The following is a 24,878-nucleotide window of genomic DNA, read 5'->3' as shown; positions in this document are numbered from 1 at the left end:
GGGATAGGGACTGTGTCTAACCTGATTACCTTGTATCTACCCCAGCACTTAGAACAGTGCTTGGCACATAAGAGCCATAATTATTATTATTATTGCTATCTTTATTATTATTATTACACTCTCCTGAGTGCTTAGTACAATGCTCCCACATGCAATAAATACCACTGATGATGAAGACAGATGGTTGGACCTGAAAGATCCCTTTGGGGAGTCAAGGTTGTGGCATGAGGGCTCCAGAGAGGAGACTTTACTTTGTAAAAGTTCCCAATTTTCACTCATACCTGGGAATGGGAAAAGACAGAAGGCTTTGGGGCCCTGTGGACATTGTTGGGCTTACAAGTTTCAAGGGCTATTTTGTCAGGAGGAGGACTGAGATATGAAGGTTTCACTCTGCCCCAACCTACCTACCTACCAGTGTGGCCAGCTGCTGACATTGATTTTTAAACAGCATGAATACAAATTAGGCACTTTCAAATGATTTTACTGACACGACATTAAAGAGGTTCAAAATAAGCAAATGATGTTTAATATTTTCTATATCCAACAGTAATTTAATTTGCCTACTTACCGTACCAGGCAATGTTAGTAACCTTGATATCCTGCTCTTTGTGATTCTACATTGTTACAGTCAGACGGCCAAGCATTACTGCAGTCATTTTTCCAGGATAATTTTTGACAGCCAATTGCTCTTCCAGCAAACAAGTACACGTTTCATTTCTTATGTCTGTCTTTGTTTCATGGTTGAGAAAACATGTTCTGCTTCTGCAATTTCATGTGGAAGTGGGTTTTGTGTGTGTGTGAGCAAATTTTGAAAAATGGGAGAAATTTAGGTTAGTTGCTGTGCTTTTTTTCTAGCATGATGCCAAAAACACGGCATAGATTCCTTTGATATTAGCAATAGAAATGAAGTCTGCAAGTTGGTAGCCAGTGAACTCAATACTCAATCGTCCAGAACCTACTTAGAAATACAATTTGTGGGAAGCACTTAGATGATTCCTCTCGTGGCTTCCCTGATTTGATGCCTGAGTTCCCTTTCCTCTAATTCTCTGAGCAGGAAGGGGATGGTGTTGACTGGTGTTTATTTATCAGTCACATAGGTAATAATAATAATGGCATTTATTAAGCACTTACTATGTGCAAAGCACTGTTCTAAGCGCTGGGGAGGTTACAAGGTGATCAGGTTGTCCCTCGGGGGGGGGGCTCACAGTCTTCATGCCCATTTTACAGATGAGATAACTGAGGCACAGAGAAGTTAAGTGACTTGCCCAAAGTCACACAGCTGACAATTGGCGGAGCCGGGATTTGTACCCATGACCTCTGACTCCAAAGCCCGGGCTCTTCCCACTAAGCCACGCTGCTTCTCAGTAGAGTACTGTATTAAGTACTTGGGAGAGTACAATAATGCTAATAAGGTATTTAAATGTTTTATTATGTTCCAGGCACTGTACTAAGTAGATACCAGATAATCAGGTTGGCTCTAGATGGTATGCTCGTTGTGAGCCAGCAATGTGACTGTCTATTGTTATATTGTATTCTCCCAAGTTCTTAGTACAGTGCTTTGCACATAGTAAGCACTCAAATGCGATTGAATGAATGACATAGTCCCTGTCCCACATGGAGCACACAGTCTCAATCCCCATTTTACAGAGGAGGTAACTGAGGCCCAGAGAAGTGAAGTGACTTCCCAGGTCACATGGCAGACTGTTAAAAAATATCTGTTGATTTCTTAGCCTAGTGGGATGGAGCTGGGATTAGAATTCGGGTACTCTGATGCCCAGGCTCTTGCCATGAGGCAACACTGCTTCTCACATATACAAGCAGATGTTTCTCACATGTGTAAGTAGACACAGTGCTCTCAAGAAGCTTACAGTCTAGTGGGGTGGCAGACATTAAAATAAATCACATGAAGTGTAGGTAACAGAATATAAGGATACGGACATAAAAGCTGCAGGGCCAGGGGTGGGGGGAAAGGGGAATACCTATGTACTCAAGTGCATGGATGACCTAGGGAGGAGGACACAGGATAGGAAGAGGTGAGGTTAGCCAGGGAAGTCTTCCTGGAGGAGATGAAATTTTTAATAGGGCTTTGAGAATGTGGAGAGCAGTCATCTCTTGAATATGAAGGGGGAGGATCTCCAGCCTGGAAGGAGGATATAATGTCGGGGGTGGATGTTGAAAGAGATGAAAATGAGACATAGTGTGTTGGTTTGTGTACTTTGGGTTCTTTTTCATGGCATTTAAGTGCTTATTCTGTGCCAAGCACTATACTAAGCGCTGGGATAGATACAAGATAATCAGGTTGGACACAGTCCCTGTCCCACGTAGATCTCACAGTCTTAATCCCCATTTTGTAGATAAATTAACTGAGGCACAGAGAAGTTAAGTGACTTGCCCAAGATCACACAGCAGACAAGTGGTGGAGCTGAGAAACAAGTGAGCCCCATGTGGGGCAGGAACTGTGTCCAACCTAAATAATAATAATAATAATAATGGCATTTATTAAGCACTTACTATGTGTGAAGCACTGTTCTAAGCACGGCGGTGGGGGAGGGGGAATACAAGGTGATCAGGTTGTCCTCTCTGGGGCTCACAGTCTTAATCCTCATTTTACAGATGAGGTACATGAGGCTCAGAGAAGTTGTGTCTTGCCCAAAGTCACACAGCTGACAAGTGGCGGAGTCAGGATTTGAACCCACGACCTCTGACTCCCAAGCCCAGGCTCTTTCCACTGAGCCACACTGGCCTGCCCCAGCACTTAGAACAGTGTTTGACACGAAGTAAGCACTTAACAAATACCTTTTTTTTTAAAAGCGGCAGAGCTGGAATCACCTCCCCACCCACGTTGTCACCCTTGAAAACAACTGAAGCAACTGTGCTCGAGGGTTGAGCGAAGGTACACAGAATAATAAACACATAGTAAAAATGACATAAGTGAATACAATATGATAGTAGTGCAGTGGGATTTATTGAACGCTTACTGGGGGAAGTGCAGGACACTAAGAACTTGGGAGTACAGTAGAACACAGTTGGGACATGTCTGTCTTGCTCAAGATCTAGAAGACTTCACGGGAAATGAAGAACAGGTGCAGATAGCTTGTGAACTGTGACAATTTTACACCCTTCTCCTTCCCTCCGAAGCTCCAGGAATAGCTTGCTCTGGAAATTTATTTATTCATATTAATGTACGTCTTCCCTGCTAGAATCTTAAGTTCTCTCTGGGCAGGGAAAGTGTCTGTTTACTGTTCTATTATACTCTCCCTACGGTATGACCTTAGACAAGTCATTTAACTTTTCTGCGCCTGTTACCTCATCGGTAAAATGAGGATTAAGACTGTGAGCCCAGGTGAGACCCGGAGTGTGTTCAACTGATTAGAGTCTGTGTACCCCAGTTGTTAGTACAGTGCCAGACACATAAGAAGCGTTTAAGAAATACCATTAAAAGCAAAAAACAAGTTCTGTTAAAGGTCAGGTCTACATTGACACCATCTCTACCAGGCAATCAACTTGATCATTCCTAAAACAGACCGTTTAAAAGTGGAGGTTTCTCTCAAATAATGCAGAATGATGGTTTATATTGCTGGGTATTGTCAATCTGCCACTTCATCTGTGTTGCGTATACCTGCTCTGTAGGCCTGTCATAGTTACATGGATGAAAATGTCTACAACACTTAGAAACTTTCGAACTAATGGGCATTTTCAAAGTTAAAGCAACTGTAAATCAAGACCGATGATACAGCAGAAGCAGAGAAGACATTCCGTGACACAACACCTCAACTATTATTTAAATTGAATTTACATACTACAACTGAGGTTATTCGGTAACAGTTAATGGGAAATTGATGTTGCTTTCTCAGGGGAAATGTTTTCAACTCATTCTGGAAGAAGAAGAATTGCTAATGTTCATTAAGAAACTCAGTAATCCCTTTCAATGAGGCATAAATTTCAAATTAAGCATAATTACTGACCGTTTCAGCCTTTCAAGTTGCCTTTATTATTTACTTTATCAGGGACTCGCTGTCAACGCAGTCAAGATTCACCCTAGACTCACAGGATACCCCTTTTTGTGCAGTCGTGATCTCGAATTTAGTAGCCCCAAATGAATTTTCATTCATTTTTATACTTCTCACATCCGTGTGCACTCAACCGTGGTATAATGTACCTATTTTCATGCCCCACCCCTTTAGATGGTAAATTCCTTAGCTCATGATGCCTCTTTAAATTTTTTTAGGTCTCAAACACTTTGTTCTGAACACGGGAGGTTCTCAGTGAGCATTGTTTTAGTTTCTTTTGTATTTTTTATAGTATTAAGTGCTTATTATGTGCCAGGCACTGTACTAAGTCCTGGGGTAGATACAAGATAATCAGGTTGGACACAGTCGCTGTCCCTCACAGGGCTCACAGTCGCAGAGATGAGGTAACTGAGGAACAGAGGAGTTAAGTGACTTGCCCAAGGTCACACAGCAGAAAAGTGGTGGAGCATGGATTAGGCATGTCTTCACTCTTGCAATAAAATGAGAAATCAACACTCAGTCTATTAATATCAGTATCAACAGAGAAACAGTCGGATCTAGTGGAAAGAGCACGTGCCTGGGAATCAGAAGACCTAGAAAACAAGGATCAAGAGATGCACCGTGGCTCAGTGGAAAAAGTGTGTTCAAATCCAGGCTCTGCCAATGGTCAGCTGTGTGACTTTGGGCAAGTGACTTAACTTCTCTGTGCCTGTTACCTCATCTGTAAAATGGGGATGAAGACTATGAGCCCCCCATGGGACAACCTGATCACCTTGTATCCTCCCCGGTGCTTAGAACAGTGCTTTGCACATAGTAAGTGCTTAATAAATGCCATTATTATTATTATCGTTCTTAGTTCAAATAAATTAACTGATTCCAAATCACCCTTTATATAATATACTGAGCTCTGTTCGAAAAATACTGCAACACCACACTAATTGCCACATAACCCAACTTTAATAATAAGATTTAGCTGTCATATTGAATTCCTTTTTACATACACTTTAAAATACCAGCTTACAGGGTTTTCTTTACACAAAGTGGTTTGTGTTTTCTATATTTTTCTCAATTTCCATGCTTCTACTAAAATAATCATGGAGAAAATCTGATTTTGTTCTGACTGTATCATGTTGAATAGATTGAAGACCAAAGATACGTCTATACAAACATTCAATTATGTGCCATCCCCTAGCTTCTTGCCCTATGTCCCATCCCTTAGGGAATTTATTATATACTCTCAGAATTTGAATGGCTCACTATAATTCAATCTTTCTAACTGAGCAACATCAAAGTTCTTTATTATCTCTTCACATCTCTCCCTATCTTCAGTCAGTCACTCATTGGTATTTATTGAGAGCTTATTTTTTGCAGAGCACTATACAAAGCACTTGGAAGAGTATAATGCAGTAGAGTTGGTAGGCTTGATCCCAGCCCAAAAAGAGTGTACAGACTAGATGGGGAAACTGACATTAGAATAAATTATATAGGGTAGGGACCGTCTCTATATGTTGCCCATTTGTACTTCCCAAGTGCTTAGTACAGTGCTCTGCACACAGTAAGTGCTCAATAAATACAATTGAATGAATCCTCCCCATCCCCCTGCCTCACCTCCTTCCCCTCCCCACAGCACCTGTATATATTGTATGTATTTATTACTCTATTTTATTTGTACATATTCTATTTATTTTATTTTGTTAATATGTTTTGTTTTGTTGTCTGTCTCCCCCTTCTAGAGTGTGAGCCCGCTGTTGGGTAGGGACCGTCTCTATATGTTGCCAACTTGTACTTCCCAAGCACTTAGTACAGTGCTCTGCACACAGTAAGTGCTCAATAAATATGAATGACTGAACGAATATAGGGGAAATGACAGATTACAAGGATACACAGTACATATGTTCTTTGGGGCTGAGGTTGGGATGGATATCAAGTGCAGAAATAAGCACATAGATCTAACACAGAGGAAGGGAGGGAATGGAGGAATAAAAGAGATCAGTTGGGGGAAGGCGTCTAGGAGGCAATGTGATTTTAAGATGGCTCTGAAGGAAAGAAGAGTGATGGTCTGTCATGTGAAGAGGGAGGAAGTGCCAGGCCAGAAGAAGGACATAGACAAAGGGCCAGCAGCAAGCTAGAAGAGATCAAAGTACAATGAGTAGGTTGGCTTTAGAGGAACGAAGTTTATTGATTGGGTGGTAGCAGGAAATCAGTAAGGTAAGTAGGAGGGGGAAAGCTGATTGAGTGCCTTATAGCCAAAGGTAAGGAGTTTCTGTTTAATGCAGAGGTAGATGGGCTATCACTGGAGGTTCTTGAGGAGTGAGGAGATGTGCTGAATGTTGGGTGTGCTTTCTTGGGTTTTTTTTTGTGTTTTTTTTAGGAAAATGATCCAGGCAAACAGAATGCCATATAAATTAGAGTGGGCTGAGACAGGAGGCAAGGAAGGTCATAGGTAGTCAAGGCGGGATATTTAAGTTCTCCGATCAGCATGATAGCTGTTTGGATGGAGAGGAAAGAGTGAACTCTAGAGATGTTATGAAGGTAGAACTGCCAGGATTTTGTGACAGACTAGATAAGAGAGATGATTTGAGGAATACACTGCAGTTATAGGCTTGTGAGGCAGGAAGAATGGTGATGGGAAATTCAAGGGGAGAAGAGGATTTGGATGAGAAAATGAGGACTTCACCAACCTCAGTTAAAAGTATTACCAAGCTATCAGTTCCCTAAGCCTAGAATTTGAGTTCTCCCTCCCTTCTCTGTCATCTCTGTACTTGGGTCTTTACCCCTTAAACCCTTTCCCCATCCCACATCACCTTTAAAAACTCCATATCCACTACTTCTGTTGTATTGTACTCTCCCAAACACTTAGTTTAGTGCTCTGCACGTAGGAAGTGTTCAATAAATACCACTGATTGATTGATACTGACCCTACCCAAGTCCTACTGCATATCCTTATACTCAGGCATTTCCTCTCTGTAATTTATTTTAATGTCTGTCTCCCCCACTAGACAGCAAGCTCCTTGAGGGAGGGAATAAAATAATAATAATACTCTCCCAAGCACTTAATATAGTGCTCTGAACAGAGTAAGTGCTCGATAAATAAAATTAATTGATTAATGTTGTCGTCATGGAACTGTCTTTGGGAAGAATTGGTAAAATGTAGGTGTACAGTAAAAAATTTTTGTTACAGAGATTCCCAACCTAACTATGACTATGCTGAAGTGTTGCGTTAAATGAATGTTGTGCTATGATTCAGTAGAGAGGAAAATAAAACATCTTGATTATAATCAAATGTTATAGAAGAAAATGGATGGCTTTCAATCAAGCTATTTGTTTTCCAAATGCATTTTAATTCATTGTTTTGAAATTCATAATTTGAATTTTGGGGGGAGGTGCATTGGCATATTTTCTTTAATGCATGCTCTTAATTAAACCTTTCACTGTGATGTAACTGTAGCTGGAAACACATTTGTTTCCAGCATCTCTTGTTCAGACTCTCTCTGTATTAAATTTCCATACACCTCTGACCTGATTAACTCGTATCTACCCCAACATTTAGAACAGTGCTTGACACCTAGAAAATGCTTAAATACCATAATTATCATTATTATCATCAGGCCCTTTCTCAGATAGGAACAGAACAGTTAAATATTCGTTCTCCTTGCAAAGTTTTATTCCAAATGTCAGTGAGCTGGGCTGGCTTTAGATATTTGTCCTGTCTCGGGGGGCAAAAAGTTTCCACCCTCTCCTATTCTGTGTGGCATCATTACTAGACAGTCATCTAGACTGGAAGCTCTATGTGGACAGGGAATGTGACTGTTATATTGCTATATTGTACTCTCCCAAGTGCTTAATACAGTGTTCTTCAAACAGCAAGCGCACAAATACAATTTATTCATGCAGTTGATTACGGTATACTTTGCATATTAATTGGGAACATAGTGGAATGTAATCATTCATTCATTCAATCGTATTTATTGAGGACTTACTGTGTACAGAGCACTGAAGTAAGCACTTGGGAAGTACAAGTCAGCAACATAGAAATGGTCCTTACCCAACAATGGGCTCACGGTCTAGAAGGGGGAGGCATACAACAAAACAAAACAAGTAGAGCACCCAAACCTTGGGGCGACTCCGAGGTCTCTTTCCCTTCTAGCCAGTTTCTGTTAGCATGTGATATGACTTCTGACTGGGGAACGGAGGCTAGGCTCTTTCAAATTTTCAGTCTCCACTGGCTTCATGGCCACTCCACCATCTTGCCGCGGATGCTTCTGACATGGAGTTCTGAGGCCGCTGCCTTACCCAATACCATCTGGAGCTGGCCCACGCTCTGAGGTTGAGTTTCTAGTCTATAGAAACTTAACATGGTTACATAACACAGTTAGATTCTTTAAATTCATCTTCTCATAACTTTTGGTGAAAACTAGAAGCACTACTTAGAATGACGTCTTCAAAACGTCAAACTATGACATGGGCACCCTTGAGTATGGTTGAGTATTCAACCATAAAAGACACAGTTAGGTATTTAATATGCTTGGCAGAGAGTATTTTTTTTTCCTGAATACATGCATTGTACTATCAATTGTATAATCTCAGTCAATCAGTGGTAATTATTGAGCACTTACAGTGTGCAGAAAACTGTAACAAAAGCTTGGGAAGATACAACACAGTTGTTGGAAGGTGAAATCCCTGCCCATAAGAAGCATACAGTTTACAGTGCGAGACAGGCATTAAATTAAATAATGCGTTTGGGGAAAGTTTTAAGCCTTTATTACTTTTAACATGGAAAGGCACTATGAAGTTATGGCACAGAAGAAAGATTTTTTTGTATTGGTAGAATTTCTCAACCATTGGAGAGAGAGGGAGAGAAAGGTCCTTTTAGTTGGACCATGGAACATAGCTCTCCTGATGCATGGTTAGAGATGGATGAAAATTCAAAAATCCATTCTAGATCATGAGCACAAAGGTTATTTGCTGTTAGAAGTGCCTAACACTAATGTTAACTTTGATTCTTCAGGCTTTTGTTTTCTGTTTCCAAAGCTCTGGCTCAAAACAATCCTCTCTCCTTGATTTCTCCACACTCTAGTCTGTTGGCCTGTCTGCTGCTGTTTGTCCCCTTCCAATAAGCTGCATTGCCCATCAAGTGCTTAGTACAGTGCTTTGCACACAATAAGCAGCATGGCTCAGTGGAAAGAGCACGGGTTTGGGAGTCAGAGGTCATGGGTTCTAATCCCAGCTCCGCCACGTGTCTGCTGTGTGACCTTGGGCAAGTCACTTAACTCTTCTGAGCCTGTTACCTCATCTGTAAAATGGGGATTAAGACTCTGAGCCCACGTGGGATAACCTGATCACTGTATCCCCCCCCCAGTGCTTAGAACAGTGCTTTGCACATAGTAAGTGCTTAATAAATGCCATTATTATTATTAGCACAGCAGTGGGATTTGTTGAACGCTTACTGGGGGAAGTGCAGGGCACTAAGAACATGGGAGTATAGTAGAACACAGTTGGAAGATGTCTTTCTTGCTCAAGGTCTAGAAGACTTCACAGGAAATGAAGAACAGGTGCAGATGGCTCGTGAACTGTGACAATTTTACACCCTTCTCCATTCCTCCCAAGTTCCAAGAATAGCTTGCACTGGAAATATATTTATTCATATTAATGTATGCCTTCCCCTCTAGATTGATCCCCTCTGTGACTTTGGGCAAGTCACTTAACTTCTCTGTGCCTCAGTTACCTCATCTGTAAAATGGGGATGAAGACTGTGAGCCCCCCGTGGGACAACCTGATCACCTTGTAACCTCCCCAGTGCTTAGAACAATGCTTTGCACATAGCACTTAATAAATGTCATTATTATTATTATTAGATTCTAAGCTTGCCCTGGGCAGGGAAAGTGTCTATTTACTGTAAACTCATAACAAATGCCATCATTATTAATAAATACTCAATGAATAGGATTGAATGACTGAATGGTGCTTCAGCTTTCACCTGAAGTTTCCTCTCCCCCCTAGACCATAAACTCATTATAAGCAGGGAAAGTGACTGCGAATTCTCTTGTATTGTGCTCAGAACAGTGCGCTGCACAGAGTAAGTGTTCCATAAATGCCATTCATTGATTTTTCAATCAATCAATCGTATTTATTGAGCGCTTACTGTGTGCAGAGCACTGTACTAAGCGCTTGGGAAGTACAAGTTGGCAGCATATAGAGACAGTCCCTACCCAACAGTGGGCTCCCCCATCACATGATACAGATCAAACAGTGGTTTCCCTATGGCCTTGTATCCATTCTTAGTAAATCATAATATTCTGCTTGACATGAACGTACAGTGTCTTGGATGAAGCAGGGAGATCCCTTTTTTTGCAGTTTAATATCCTCTAGACTGTAAGCTCGTTGGGGAAGAGAATTATACTCCTCCAAAGCACTTAGTCCAGTGCTCTGCATATAGTAAGTGTTCAATAAATACCATTGATAATGATATCTCTAACTTAGGTTTCAATCTTTAGATACAAATCTAAACAGTAGCTAGAATAGAAAATATTCCAATGAAAGGAGGAATAAATGTGATGCTAGTTTTAATTGGAAGAACATTTATATGTGAATATACATTTTAAAAGAAAGTATAAACCTGCAAATAATTTATCAGCACTTATATTGATTACCTTCTTGAAAGCTTGTATTTCTGGTACAGTGTCACTGCATTATGAGACTTGACTGTTCTCATTGGGAGACTCCATTATCTACATTATGGTTTATATATCCAGATGTAACTGTTTTATATTGTTAATACCTGTCATCTTTCATTAGCTACTCTATGAGCGGAATTAGAACCCATGACCTCTGACTCCCAAACCTGTGCTCTTTCCATTGAGCCATGCTGCTTATTGTGTGCAAAGCACCGTACTAAGCACTTGATGGGCAATGCAGCTTATTGGAAGGGGACAAATAGCAGCAGACAGGCCAACAGACTAGAGTGTGGAGAAATCAAGAAGAGAGGATTGTTTTGAACCAGAGCTTTGGAAACAGAAAACAAAAGTCTGAAGAATCAAAGTTAACATTAGTGTTAGGCACTTCTAATAGCAAATAACCTTTGTGCTCATGATCTAGAACGGATTTTTGAATTTTCATCCATCTCTAACCATGCTTCAGGAAAGCTATGTTCCATGGTCCAACTGAAAGTCCCTTTCTCTCCCTCTCTCTCCAATGGTTGAGAAATTCAGGCTGAGAATTGAATCAGGTTGGACATAGTTCCCGTCCCACATGGGACCCACATTCTTAATCCCTGTTTTACGGATGAGGTAACTGAAGCCCAGAGAAGTGAAGTGACTTGCCCAAGATCACAGAGCAGACAAGTAGTGGAGATAGGATTAGAACCCATCAATCAATCAATCGCATTTATTGAGCGCTTACTGTGTGCACAGCACTGTACTAAGCGCTTGGGAAGTACAAGTTGGCAACATATAGAGACAGTCCCTACCCAACAGTGGGCTCACAGTCTAGAACCCATGACCTTCTGATTCCCAGGCCCCTGCTCCATCCATTACACCATGCTGCTTCTCATCAGAAATGTCTCATGATGGTCACAGCTAAAATGAAAGAAGTTATACAGAATGGATTAACAGAAAATCCATGAGTCTATCTAAATTTCTATTATTCATTCAATCATATTTATTGAGCATTTACTGTGTGCAGAGCACCATACTAAGCGCTTGGGAAGAGTACAGTATAACAATAAGCAGACACATTCCCTGCCCACAGTGAGTTTACAGTCTAGAGGGAGAGACAGACATTATTATGCAGAAATATTAAAAGAGAAAATTATGAAAACTATTGTTACGGTAAAATCACTTTAACCTAAACTTACTATACAGAATCATGCACACTTGGGTTTTTTTTTTAATTTGTCAGTATGTGAAAGAAAGATGAAATAAAATGCGAACATTAAAAAAGTACATCTTAAAAATGTATGAATTGTTTTGGATGTTGGAAGGAAAATCATCAATGTGTCCTATTATGAGCCGAGTTGGGTTACAATTAAAGGCAAAAATGCATGTTTAAATGGACTGTTTGCCTGATTGAACATGGATGTTTTTACATTGAGTTCTTTTGAATATTGTTACACCTTAACTTCTCGAGAAATCCTTGGGTCACGTATTGCCTTTGGACTAGCTCCACCTATGAAAATTGTCTTCAAATATTTAATCCCAGAGGGATCGTTCTTAGCTAGATACCATTATTATCTCTTTTGAATCGAGAGTATATGAACTATTTTTCAAGTTTATATATATTTCTAATCATCTGAAGACCTGAGTTTTTTTTAAATTAACTGTGAGAAGATGAGGAACAATTAGACATTCCAGCTAGACGAAATGCCTATTCTTTGCCAGATTTGTTTTTTTTTTCACATTACTTCCTTAGGTTTCTTTTTTTCTTGCTTCTCCAGTCCTCCCCGATCCTCCCTTTTCTTCCCCCCTATTTTCCTGCCCCAGAGATCCTCATCCATCCCACTCCTCCATTTTCCTTTTGTTTTCATCTCCTGTTTCCCTGTAATTTTCAATTGCTCTCCTTCCTCCTGATCCTTGTTTCTGCCCATTTTTCCTGGGGTTTTAGTTACTTTCCTACCTTCAGTTTCAATGACTATTGTTTCAAGTGCAAGCGCAGGAAAATGAATTCTACAGAATTAATGTCATAGCAGTTTCTCCTCTGTGTTCTGACTTACATAAAAAAATGGAAACTCCTTTACTAATCTATTTTTGCCATTAAAAGGTACTTCATTTAGGAATTGAAAAGGTGACTTCTAAGAATTTCATTGGCCACTCATCATAGAAGGAGCAAAGCAGTGTCGTCTCGTGGAGAGAGTACGGGCCTAGGACTCAGAAGGACCTGGGTTCTAATCCCTGCTCTGCCACTTGTCTCCTGCCTGACCTTGGGCAAGTCACTTCACTTCTCTGGGCCTCAGTTACCTCATTTATAAAATGGGGATTAACACTGTGAGTCACATGCGGAACAGGTACTGTGTCCAACCTGATTAACTTGTAATTCCCCCCAGAGCTTAGTACAATGCCTGGTACACAGTAAGTGCTTAAAAAATACCACAGCTGTTCTTATCAGAGGAAACCTGACCAAAATCAGCCATTGGCTAGATTTTAATCATGAAATCATGAATTTTAAACATGAAATCCCATTTTAAGCTATAAGCTTATTGAAGGCAAGGAGTGTGCCTACCAATTCTGTTATTTTGCACTCTCCCAAGCATTTCATTCATTCACTCAATCGTACTTATTGAGCGCTTACTGTGTGCAGAGCACTGTACTAAGCACTTGGGAAGTACAAGTTGGCAACATATAGAGATGGTCCCTACCCAACAACGGGCTCACAGTCTAGAGGGGGGAGTTGAGTGCTCTGCACACAGTAAGTGCTCAATAAATGTGATTTATTGATTAAAACTCAGTTTTATGCAGATCGCTAGTCTCAAGTTTTATGAAGAGAACCTGTATAAGAACCTTCTTATATAGGATTTTCTCCACTGTCTTTGGACTATTCCTCTTGAAATTGTAAGGCTGTATTTCCTAAAAAGAAGAATATTTTCATATTGTGCATGCCATTATTTTTTTTTTTAATCTTAAATCAGCATGAGCCTGAGATGAGTTTTTATAAAGGGCTTTGAAAAATTATGATTAATGGCTAAGGGACATAAAGGTTGTGACTCCAAAATCTATTTAAAATTCTTTGATTTGAAAATCAGAGTAAGAAAACTTTAAGGAGAGTAGCTGCATTTCCCTTATCTGCTTCCACCTTCCTTAGAAATGAACCTTTCAGCTTTAATTTCCTCATCTATTGTGTGTTTTCTTCTGGTCTATTACTTCCATGTTTTCTAGTATTTGGTATTCTGCTTACCAGACCCCTCATAGCAGAACCGGGAATTTCTGTTTACTGTTCTATTGTACTCTTCCCAAGTGCTTAATACAGTGCTCTGCACCCAGGAAGCGCACAATAAATACAATCGAATGAAAGAACCCCAACAATTTTTAAGTATTTTTTCTATGCCAAGATTTTAGGATCAAAAATCAACACAGATTTCCTACTACAAACCAGTATGCACACTTCACTCCTCTAATGGCGACTTACTGACTGTACCTCAGTCTTGTCTATCTCACCACAGACTCCTGGCCCATGTTCTCCCTTTGACCTAGAATTCCCAACCCCTCCATATATGACAAACCACCACTCTCCCCAACTGTAAGCCTAATTAAAATCACATCTCCTTCAAGAGGCTTTCCCCAAAGAAGCCCTCAATCCCCCTACCCACTCTTTTTTCTGGCTCCTATGCAGTTGGATGTGTACCCTTCAAGCACTTGAATTCGTCCCACAGCCCTTATGCATATATCCATAATTCATTATAATTTCCGCCCTCTCCACCAGACTGTAAGCTCCTGGTGGGGAATGTAACCACCAGATCTGTTGTTTTTTCTCCAAGAGCTTAATACCATTCTCTGCACTCATTAAGCGCTCAAATACCATGGATAGTACTTCCTTTTGACTTGGTGAAACCACAGATTGCTAAAATTAATTGAAGTTAGGCAACTGCTGCTTTCAGAGTTCCCCTCAAACCATTTTAATTTGCAAAAAGTTTAGGGAGAAATTTTGATTTCGGGTACATAAATATTTTGCCTTCACCTTTGCCAGTACTTTCAAGTAATGCTTCCCGCTTGCCTGCTATTCTTGTTGATTTTTGACATTTAAAAATATGTGCATATTTTTACTTCATAGGACGAACATATGCATGACTTCTTGTAACATAAATTATCCCTTAAGAGGGCACCAATGTGAACACATCGTTTTCGAGTAGAGGATAAAAGACGGGCTACCAGACCACAAATATTTAGTTATACCTAACATGGGCTTACCCCTTCCAAATGTTCTGTTGCTGTAGAGATAATTATGTGGTTATGCCATTTGTCAGCTGGGGAATGTGTGTTCTTTATTGTAACAATTCTGGTGAACTACTTTATTCTGAGATGCTCAGCTATAGTCGCGAATAAAAATATCTCAAGGAGGCTCAGGCTGTACTCCCAGGAGACAAGGCAAGAAATGGGCCTAAGGAGAGACCAAGATAATAAGGAGTGAACTGTGAGGTTTGAGGTGAAAAGAGCTGGATAGTTGAGTGGGTCATCAAATAGTAAGAAAATGCCCCAAGTTTGATAAAAGAGACAGCTCTTATGACACAAAGTGGTGAATATCTAGGGGCTAGGTGGGTTTGTCTTCATCCTCTTGGCCCTGTGAATAAGTAAAAGTGAGTTGTGTAATTAACTGTAGCCTCAACCCCTTTTCGTTCCACAGGGAAATGGTATTCTAAGGTCCAAACCATAAGAGGAGTGGGCCTTCCTAGCCAGCTAATGAAAGACTCCTGAAAACATCTGAACTCTAGAGCAATAGGCAGCCAGATAAAGCTAAGTGAAGAATATATCCTTAAGGCCACTGGATGAAAATGAAACTTTAATCATACCTCTTTCCAATTCAGTTTTACCTTCAAATAATACTTTTTGTCATAGTGGATATTGAAAGATGTACTCTGAATTTCTCTACTGAGATACCTGTGCTTATTAGAATATGGTCAAGCATGTAGTACAGTGCTCTGCACTCAGTAATCACTCAATAAATACCATTGATTGGTTGATGTTCCAACGCAATCCGTTAAGCAAATTTTAATTCATGTATTTCCTTTTTTCCTGAGATAGAGATTCAGAATGGAAGCACTCTTTACTTGATATTGTGCCATTTCAGAAAACAACGAAATCTTTGACATCCAGGTCTGCAAAATATCACTGTGTCTTTGCAGTTGTAAATCTTGTGACTTGAGTAATGAAACACCCACACATCTTTTTTTAAAAAAACCTGGTAATTGCTACTCATGCACTGCTTATTTTCAAGTTACAGATGCAAATTCTCCAAGTTCCAAATATCCTTAGAAAGAGACATCCATGATTACCAGATGGCCTAACTCACTGAAACCATGTTGTTTTTTCCTTTGCTATATAAAACACTCACTGTTGGAGATATCACTATATTGTTATCTGCACTGTCTCACCCACTTAGTCTTGATTTAGATTTTTATTTGATAAAAAGCAACTGTCTTTAAAAAAAACCCATGAGGATAATCTATTTGAAGATATCATTGTGCTAGAATGCAAAACAGCCTTAAAGCTACATTTTCGAATGTCCTAAAAGTTGGTGTTTTTCAGAAATAATTTTCACAAATAAAAATACAAGTCTATACCCAAACAGCCCAGAAAATCAATCAGTCATATTGATTGGGCACTTACTGTGTGCAGAACACTGGACTAAGCACTTGAGAGAGTACAATATGAAAATATGAAAGAGTTGGTAGACAGGTTCCCTGCCCGCAGTAAGCTTACAGTCTAGAGGGGAAGGCAGACATTAATGGGCAGAGCATTCTACTAAGAACTTGGAAGAATACACAACTATAAGGATGTGCCTGTTCTTGAGGAGTTTACAGTCTACTGGGGATGCCAGACACTGAATCGATTACCATTTGTAGGAAAAAAGAGAAAGTCCTAATGGAAAGGTGAGTAAATGCATGCTTAAAGAGTACAAAATAAAAACCAATAGATACAAAAAAAAAAATGTTACTGGAGGTTTTGAGTACATTAATGCAATCAATCAATTAGGCACTTACTGTTTGCAGAGCACTGTACTAAGTGCTTGGGAGAGGCAATGCAAGAGAATGAATACATATGGACATATCTATAAATTATATATCAAACTACATTAATGTCAGTATTCTCTCCTCCAGCCCCCCACCAACTGTAGGCTTGTTGTGGTCAGGAAATGATTCTACCAACTCTGCTGTACCATCATAAATGGTTTTTATTGAGTACTTTGTGCAGAGCACTGTATTAAATGCTTGGGAGAGTATCATACAACAGAAGTGGTAGATACATTCCCTGCGCATCTCCCAAGCACTTAGTACAGTGCTCTGCACATATTAGACTGTAATGTGTAAGGGAATGTGTTGGGTATATTGTTGTATTGTACTGCTCCAAGTGCTTAATACAGTGCTCTGCATAAAGTAAACTCTCAGTCAATATGATTGCCCGACTGTCATTAAGCACTCAATAAATACCACTGATGTTTGAGGAACGATGCAGAAAATTTTCACGGCTGCAGAGTTAAGTATCGACTGTCTAGAGAAGAGTCTGGAGACAGGGTGAGAGCTCAGAGGGTTAATATAATAGTCTACCTGGACTATAATAATTACCTGGACCAGGGGAAGATCTTGGAAGTATTTGGGGGAAAACATTTACTTCATATAGCATCGGACTGAATGTGAACTTTGAAAGAGAGCAAGGGGTCTAACCTTGTGTGCTTTTGGGTCAGAGGGAATAGTAGTGGTGTTGACTATGATTAGAAAGTTAAATAGAGGAGTAGATTTGGGAAGGAAATGAGGAGTCCAGAAGCAGTGTGGCCTAGATGAAAGAGCAGGGACCTGGGTTCCAATCCCAACTCTGCCATTTGCCTGCTGTGTGACCTTGGTCAGGTTGCTTAACTTCTTTGAGCCTCAGTTTCGTCATCTGCAAATAGGGGTTTAATTTGCTGTTTTCCCGCCTACTCGCCCTGTGGGCCTCATATGGAACAGGGATTTTCACCTGATTATTTGACTGTACTAAATGCTGATTCTCTGGAGAAGATGCTAATGCTAGGAAAAGTCCAGGGAAAATGTGGAAGGGGCAGACCAGCAGCTAGATGGATAGAGACCATAGCAATGATAATGGAAGAACCAATAGAAACACTGCGCATTATGGCAGAGGACAGGATGTTCTGGTGAAAGTATATCCATGGAGTACCTATGAATCATAAACGACTCGACGGCACTTAATAATAACTAAGTGCTGGGGTTGATACATGCTAATCAGGTTGCATGCAGTCCATGTCCCTCATGAGGCTCAACGTCTCTATCCCCGTTTTACACATGAGGTAACTGAGGCACATAAAAATGAAGTGACTTGCCCAAGGTCACATAGCAGATAACTGGCAGAGCTGGGGTTAGATTCAGGTCCTCTGAATCCCAGGCTCACGCTCTTTTCACTAAGCCATAGCTGCTTCTCTATCAGTGTCACATTTTTAGATGATACTTTCACTTTGAATCCATGTGCCCTAGAGCAGTTGAAAAGAAATCTCTGCAGCTAATCTGCTGTGTGACCTTGGGCAAGTCACTTAACTTCTCTGAGCCTCAGTTACCTCATCTGTAAAAATGGGGATTAAGACTGTGAGCCCCACGTGGGACAACTTGATCACATTGTACCCCCCCAGTGCTTAGAACAGTGCTTTGCACATAGTAAGTGCTTAACAAATGCCATCATTATTATTATTATTATTATTCCACAGCACGCAAATGCTCTGCCTCCCTAATACCTTAGCGCCTTTTATGACCTCCTGCTGGTTTGGAATGCCTGATTATTTTCAGAAATTACTGCTGAAAGAGTATAGCTCTTTCCCTGATAGCTGCTTGCCAACCTGTTCCTACTGCCACCCACTCTGCCTTCTAAAGGCTTTGTTCTTTCCTTTCTGTTTGTACTCAGTTCAGCCAATAGCAGCTGTTTGGGTATTCTGTTATCATCCCACCCAGTGCAACTGTGTTTCCAGGAACATTGCATGAATCTGGTGAACTAGCATTCCAAGATAAACATCTTGCCATTTGATTTTGGATTATGGCTCCAATGTGATGCTAACAAAACTGCTCAAGGAGCCATACGTAGGCTGTAAGCTTGTTGTAATAATGATGGTATTTGTTAAGCACTTACTATGTGCCAAGCACTGTTCTAAGCAATGGGGTAGATACAAGGTAATCAAGTGGTCCCACCTGGGGCTCACAGTCTTGATCCTTACTTTACAGAGGAGGTAACTAAGGCACAGAGAAGTTAAGTGACTTGCCCAACGTCACACAGCTGATAAGTGGCGAAGCCGGGATTAGTACCCATGACCTCTGGCTCCCAAACCCATCCACTAAGCCATGCTTCTTGTCTAGGGGCAGAGAATGTGGTAGGGAATGTGTCAATTTTATTGTTGTACTCTCCCAAGCGCTTAGTACAGTGTTCTGCATAAGGTAAGCGCTCAATAAATTCGACTGACTGACTAAGCTGCCCTGTAAGCTCCTTTTTGGCAGAGAGTGCACAATGGGATTGTCTCTATCTGTTGCTGAATTGTACTTTCCAAGCGCTTAGTACAGTGCTCTGCATGCAATAAGCACTCAGTAAATACGATTGAATGAATAAATGAATTTACAAATTGTATTGTACTTTTCCAAGTTCTTTGTATATGGCTCTGAACACCATGAGTGATCAAAAAATGCAAGTGATTAATGCAAGTATAGTCACCTGTCAGCCCACAGCACTCATGTACATGTCCATTTATTTATTTATATTGAAGCTGTTTGTTAACGGAAGAGAGCGGAGGGTGCATAATTTCCTGCCTCTCTCCCACTCAAGCTGAACTACTAAAGAATGTCACCTCACGTATCTGTAATGTATTTATATTAATGTCTGTCTCCCCCTCTAGACTGAAAGTTCGTTGTGGGCAGGGAATGTGTATTTATTTTTATATTGTACTCTCCCGAGTACTTAGGACAGTCCTCTGCACACAGTAAGCACTCAATAAATGCAATTGAACAATTGAATGAATGAATTAATATTAACAGCGGATTTCAATGAATAAACGAAGAGCATTTCTTTACCTTCCATAAAGTTTTTCAGTAAAGCTATTGTTTTAAGGGAGAAATAATGTCTAGCCGCACCAGCCTGGAATCACGTAAGGAATCCAAGCAGAGGTGACTGCTTGATTGTTGGATCACTCCAGACTCTCAATGGTTCCTTATTTCCATCTGCAATTATACTGTATTATACTGCAGACTACTGTTGTATATTCAAAGCAAAATGTTAAGCCAATGTATGGATCCTTACCTACAGTTCTCATATATTGTGAGAACTCTAATCTTTTAAATTCTTTGCAGAATATTCATGCTTAGTCAACCCCTACTGGTTATTGCTAACTCTCCAATAAAAAGATAAACAGAGTAACTGCTGTGAGAAAGGTCATCAAGTAGAAAAGTGCAAAGGAGGGCAACTGCACTGGGATTTGAATCAGCTCAGTGCTACTTAAAATGTAAATCTGTATTCATCAGAGTGCCTTATCAAACTGCTTTTTAACCTCACCCATTAGCAGATATCTGTTGTAACAGAATAAATGATTCTAAACAAATTTCAATCACCATCTAAAACGCTGTCATCTATATACTTACCACGTTTTATGGGGATCTCAGTTGACAGATATGTTCTTTTTTTAAGGGCATTCCTGCAGGCTGCTGTCCTGGAGAATTGAGCTGCATGTTAGAATGCTCCTTTCCTTGCCAGTGATTACACTTACATTTAGCGTAAAGTGAACTATTCCTTCTATTTCTCATCTTCCCCAGAAGAAGCCACCACTTCAGGATGGAAATATCAGTGAGTAAATGTCAAGGCAACGATCCAATGCACTATCCTAATTTCTAATAGAAAACAGTGAGGCAAAGTTGCGCTTTTCAGGTTTATTGGTTTATTGGCCTGGATAGAGACAAATGCAATGAGACAGAAAAGATGAGGTTAAGGCAGGGACAGTGCAGTAAGTTGCACCCTTAAACAGAGCATGACTGTGGAACCAAATCAGACGTTTCTATAGCAGTATGATAAAACATACCTGCAGTCAATTTTGTGAGGTATTCCAAATGACAACAGATCTGACTGGAAAATGTAAGCACGTTCCTTAGCTCATTACATGTTTTGTTTTGTTGTCTGTCTCCCCCTTCTAGACTGTGAGCCCGCTGTTGGGTAGGGACCGTCTCTATATGTTGCCAACTTGTACTTCCCAAGAGCTTAGTACAGTGCTCTGCACACAGTAAGCGTTCAGTAAATACGCTTGAACGAATGAATCACCATATTCAGTGGCAATAAGGAACTCTTTCCAGATTCAGAGTTTGTTATTTTTCTCCCTTTCAGTGATGATTCAGTGAGTTCAGTCACAAGTGTTGTATTTAAGTACCTTACTATGTGCCCAGGACCATAATAACATAATGGAGTAGATACAGGATAATGAGGTCAGATGCAATTCCTATTCGATATGGGGCTCAAAGTCTTAGTAGGGGGAGAGCAGGTCCTTAATCCCCACTTTACATTCATTCAATCCTGTTGAGTGCTACTGTGTGTAAAGCAGATGAGGAAATGATGGCCTAGAGGAGTGAAGTGACTTGCCCCAAGTCATACAGAGGGCATGTGTATTAGAATTAGAACCCAGGTCTTTTGATATCCAGGCCATGATCTTTGGTAGTAACAGTGTTTCCGAAGTGTTTATTGTGTGCAGAGCACTGAACTAAAAGCTGAGAAAGAAGCCACAGGGGGAATTAGACCCTGTTGAAATTGTAGTAAGAACAAGAGATCCAGGTGCAGTAGTTTATTTTAATAGAACAGGCTGGATCTCCAGCTTGAAGTAATAACGGGTTATCTGGAAACATTCTCTTCTGAAACCCTAAAGGAAGCAGTCTGTTCCCTAAAGTGATTTAAAGGTGAGGTGAAACTGGAGTAGGTAAGAAAAATGCAGCTTCAGCAGAAGCAATAAGGAAATGATTGGGCTGATCTTCCCTGTGAATTGCTTTCTGTTGTCAGGCTTCCTCTAAGTCCAAAATATCACAAGAGGGTGGACATGTGTATCTGGTGTGGGACTTCTGTTCAAATTAGGATCTGGAAAAAGACATCTTTTTTTAAAAAAATGTTTTGGCACGGTATTTGTTAGGCACTTACTATATGTCAGACACAGTTCTAAGTGCTGGGTTAGATACAAATCAATCGGATATAGTCTCTGTCCCACATGGGACCCAATCCAAGTATCACTATCTAAAAGAGGATTTGCAGTGCCTGAAATTAATTTTTTTCTTAATCACTAAGAATTAGGGAGCCTTTTTCTATAATAATAATAATAATAATAATTATAGTATTCATCAAGCACTTATGTTCCAGGCACTGTAATAATAGTGTGAGCCCGTTGTTGGGTAGGGACCGTCTCTATATGTTGCCAACTTGTACTTCCCAAGTGCTTAGTACAGTGCTCTGCATTCAGGAAGCACTCAATAAATACAATTGAATGAATGAATAGTAATAATTATGGCCTTTGTTAAGCACTTACTATGTTCCATTCACTGTACTGAGCACTGGGACGGACACAAGCTAATGGGGTTGGACACAGTCCCTGTTCCACATGGGGCTCACAGTCTCGATCTCCATTTTACAGATGACGTAACAGGTCCAGAGAAGTTAAGTGACTTGCCCAAGGTCACCCAGCAGACAAGCGGTGGAGCCAGGATTATTATCCATGACCTTCTGACTCCCGGGCCTGTGCTGTATCTGCTATGTCATACTGCTTCAATAATAAATGACACATTATTTAGAAACACCAGCAGGTTTCGAAAAGTGTTGATAACGGAAGAAACTAAAAACCTTCTAGCTAGAAGCAGCTCAACTCAGGTTCACAATCTGATAAATAGTTTCCCATTGCTATTTTGCATTTGCTTTTCAGGTAGCCCTGCCTGCTTTACAGATATGGAGTAAGTCAAAGTGACATTTTGTAGGAAACCAAAAGTTGGTCTTGGCATAGGCAGTTGTTCTGAGAGATAATAATTGTTTTCAGTATCTCCCTGAATATTGCTTTTCCATTACAGTGTTCCAAACAATTAAATATAAGAATCCAATCTATGGCTAGTTCATTAATCTCACACTTTTTAAGTTCAGTACGATAAAGAAGAATATTTCGTTCAAATATTGATCTGTTTGCAACACAGCAAAGGGAAAAGTATTTTATCTCTCCTTTCTTTAAACAGATGGGAAATGTCCATGTCATTGCCCGACATGGGCATGATAAGATCACAGGAGATCTTGAAATGTTATTTGAAATTGTGAATTTGGATCGAAACCTAAGTTAACTTCATTGGTCTCTGGGTAACTGTGTAAATGTTAGAAATCATTTCTATTCCATCTCTGATGTGCTGGTAGGGAGAATGAACTTTGTGGGAGAGAGGACACATGCCCTGAGAACACGGAAAGGATTAGAGAAGGATAAACTTCTCCAAAAGCCTCAGAGAAGCAGTGTGACCTATTGGAAAGAGCACGCGTCTGGGAGTCAGAGGACCTGGATTCCAATCCCACCTCCACTACGTATTTGCCGTGTGACCTTGGTTAAGTTATTTAACTTCTCAGAGCCTCAGTTCCCTCATCTGCATAATGGGGATTCAATACTTGTTCTCCCTCCTACTTAAAGTGTTAGCTCCATGTAGTACCTGATTGCATTTCCCCTAAGGCTTGGTACAGTGCTTAAAACTTTACTCCCCATCTAGACTATAACCTTCCCCTCTGGACTATAAGCTTAATGCGAGCTGGGAACATGTTTTCTACCTCTTTTGTATTGTACTCCTCCAAGTGTTTAGTACAGTGGTCTGCACATAGTAACGCTCAATAAATACCATTGATTGATTCACTGACTGATGCATAGTAAATGCTTAACAAATTCCTCGATATGAAACATTAGGGTGTTTCCTGAGCGTATAGGACTCAGCAAGTGTTCAATAATTAGCATTATTCATTCATTCCATCATATTTATTGAGTGCTTACTGTGTGCAGAGCACTGTACCAAGCGTTTGGAAAATACAATTCACATTATCATCAGTAGTAGTGCAGCTAGTTCTGTCTCCAGGTGGTGTGAACGCATGCACAGCTGGGAGAGGGTCACCCAGAGACTAGTTTTAAATAGATATGTGGCAGGGAACCAAGGGAATAATAATAATGGTATTTGGTAAGCTCCTACTATGTGGCAAATACTGTTCTAAGTGTATGGGGCTCACATACTTAATCCCCATTTTACTTATGAGGTAATTGAGGAACAGAGAAGTAAAGTGACTTGGCCAGGGTCACACAGCAGACAAGTGGCAGAGTGAAGATTAGAATCTGGGTCCTTCTGACTCCTAGTCCCATGCTGTATCCACTAGGCCATGATGTTTCCCCATGTTATGGTATCTTTATGATTTTATTTTTTAATGGTATTTGTTAAGCACTTACTATGTGCCGGGCACTGTAATCAGTCTCTGTCCCACATAGGGCAGTGTAGCTCAGTGGAAAAAGCACGGGCTTTGGAGTCAGAGGTCATGGGTTCAAATCCTGGCTCCGCCACCTGTCAGCTGTGTGTCTTTGGGCAAGTCACTTCACTTCCCTGTGCCTCAGTTCCCTCACCTGTAAAATGGGGATTAAGACTGTGAGCTCCCCGTGGGACAACCTGATCATCTTGTAACCTCCCCAGCGCTTAGAACAGTGCTTTGCACATAGTAAGCACTTAATAAATGCTATCATTATTACAGGGCTCAGTGGTAATCTCCATTTTACAGATGAGGTAATCGAGACCCAGAGAGGTGAAGTGGCTTGCCCAAGGTCTTACAGCAGACAAGTGATAGAGGCCCTTCAGACTTCCCAGGCCTGTGTTCTGTCCATTAGGCAGCGTGGCTTAGTGGAAAAAGCACGGGCTTTGGAGTCAGAGGTCATGGGTTCAAAACCCGGCTCTGCCACATGTCTGCTGTGTGACCTTGGGCAAGTCACTTAACTTCTCTGAGCCTCAGTTACCTCATCTGTAAAATGGGGATTAAGACTGTGAGCCCTACGTGGGACAACTTGATCATCTTGTATCCCCCCAGCGCTTAGAACAGTGCTTTGCACATAGTAAGCACTTAACAAATGCCATCATTATTATTATTATTATTATTTGAGTCAGTGAGGCCATCCAGCTGAACCGGTTTA

The sequence above is a fragment of the Tachyglossus aculeatus genome, chromosome 14 (assembly GCF_015852505.1).
Source record: "Tachyglossus aculeatus isolate mTacAcu1 chromosome 14, mTacAcu1.pri, whole genome shotgun sequence".
Taxonomy (NCBI): domain Eukaryota; kingdom Metazoa; phylum Chordata; class Mammalia; order Monotremata; family Tachyglossidae; genus Tachyglossus; species Tachyglossus aculeatus.
This window is presented reverse-complemented; position numbering follows the sequence as displayed.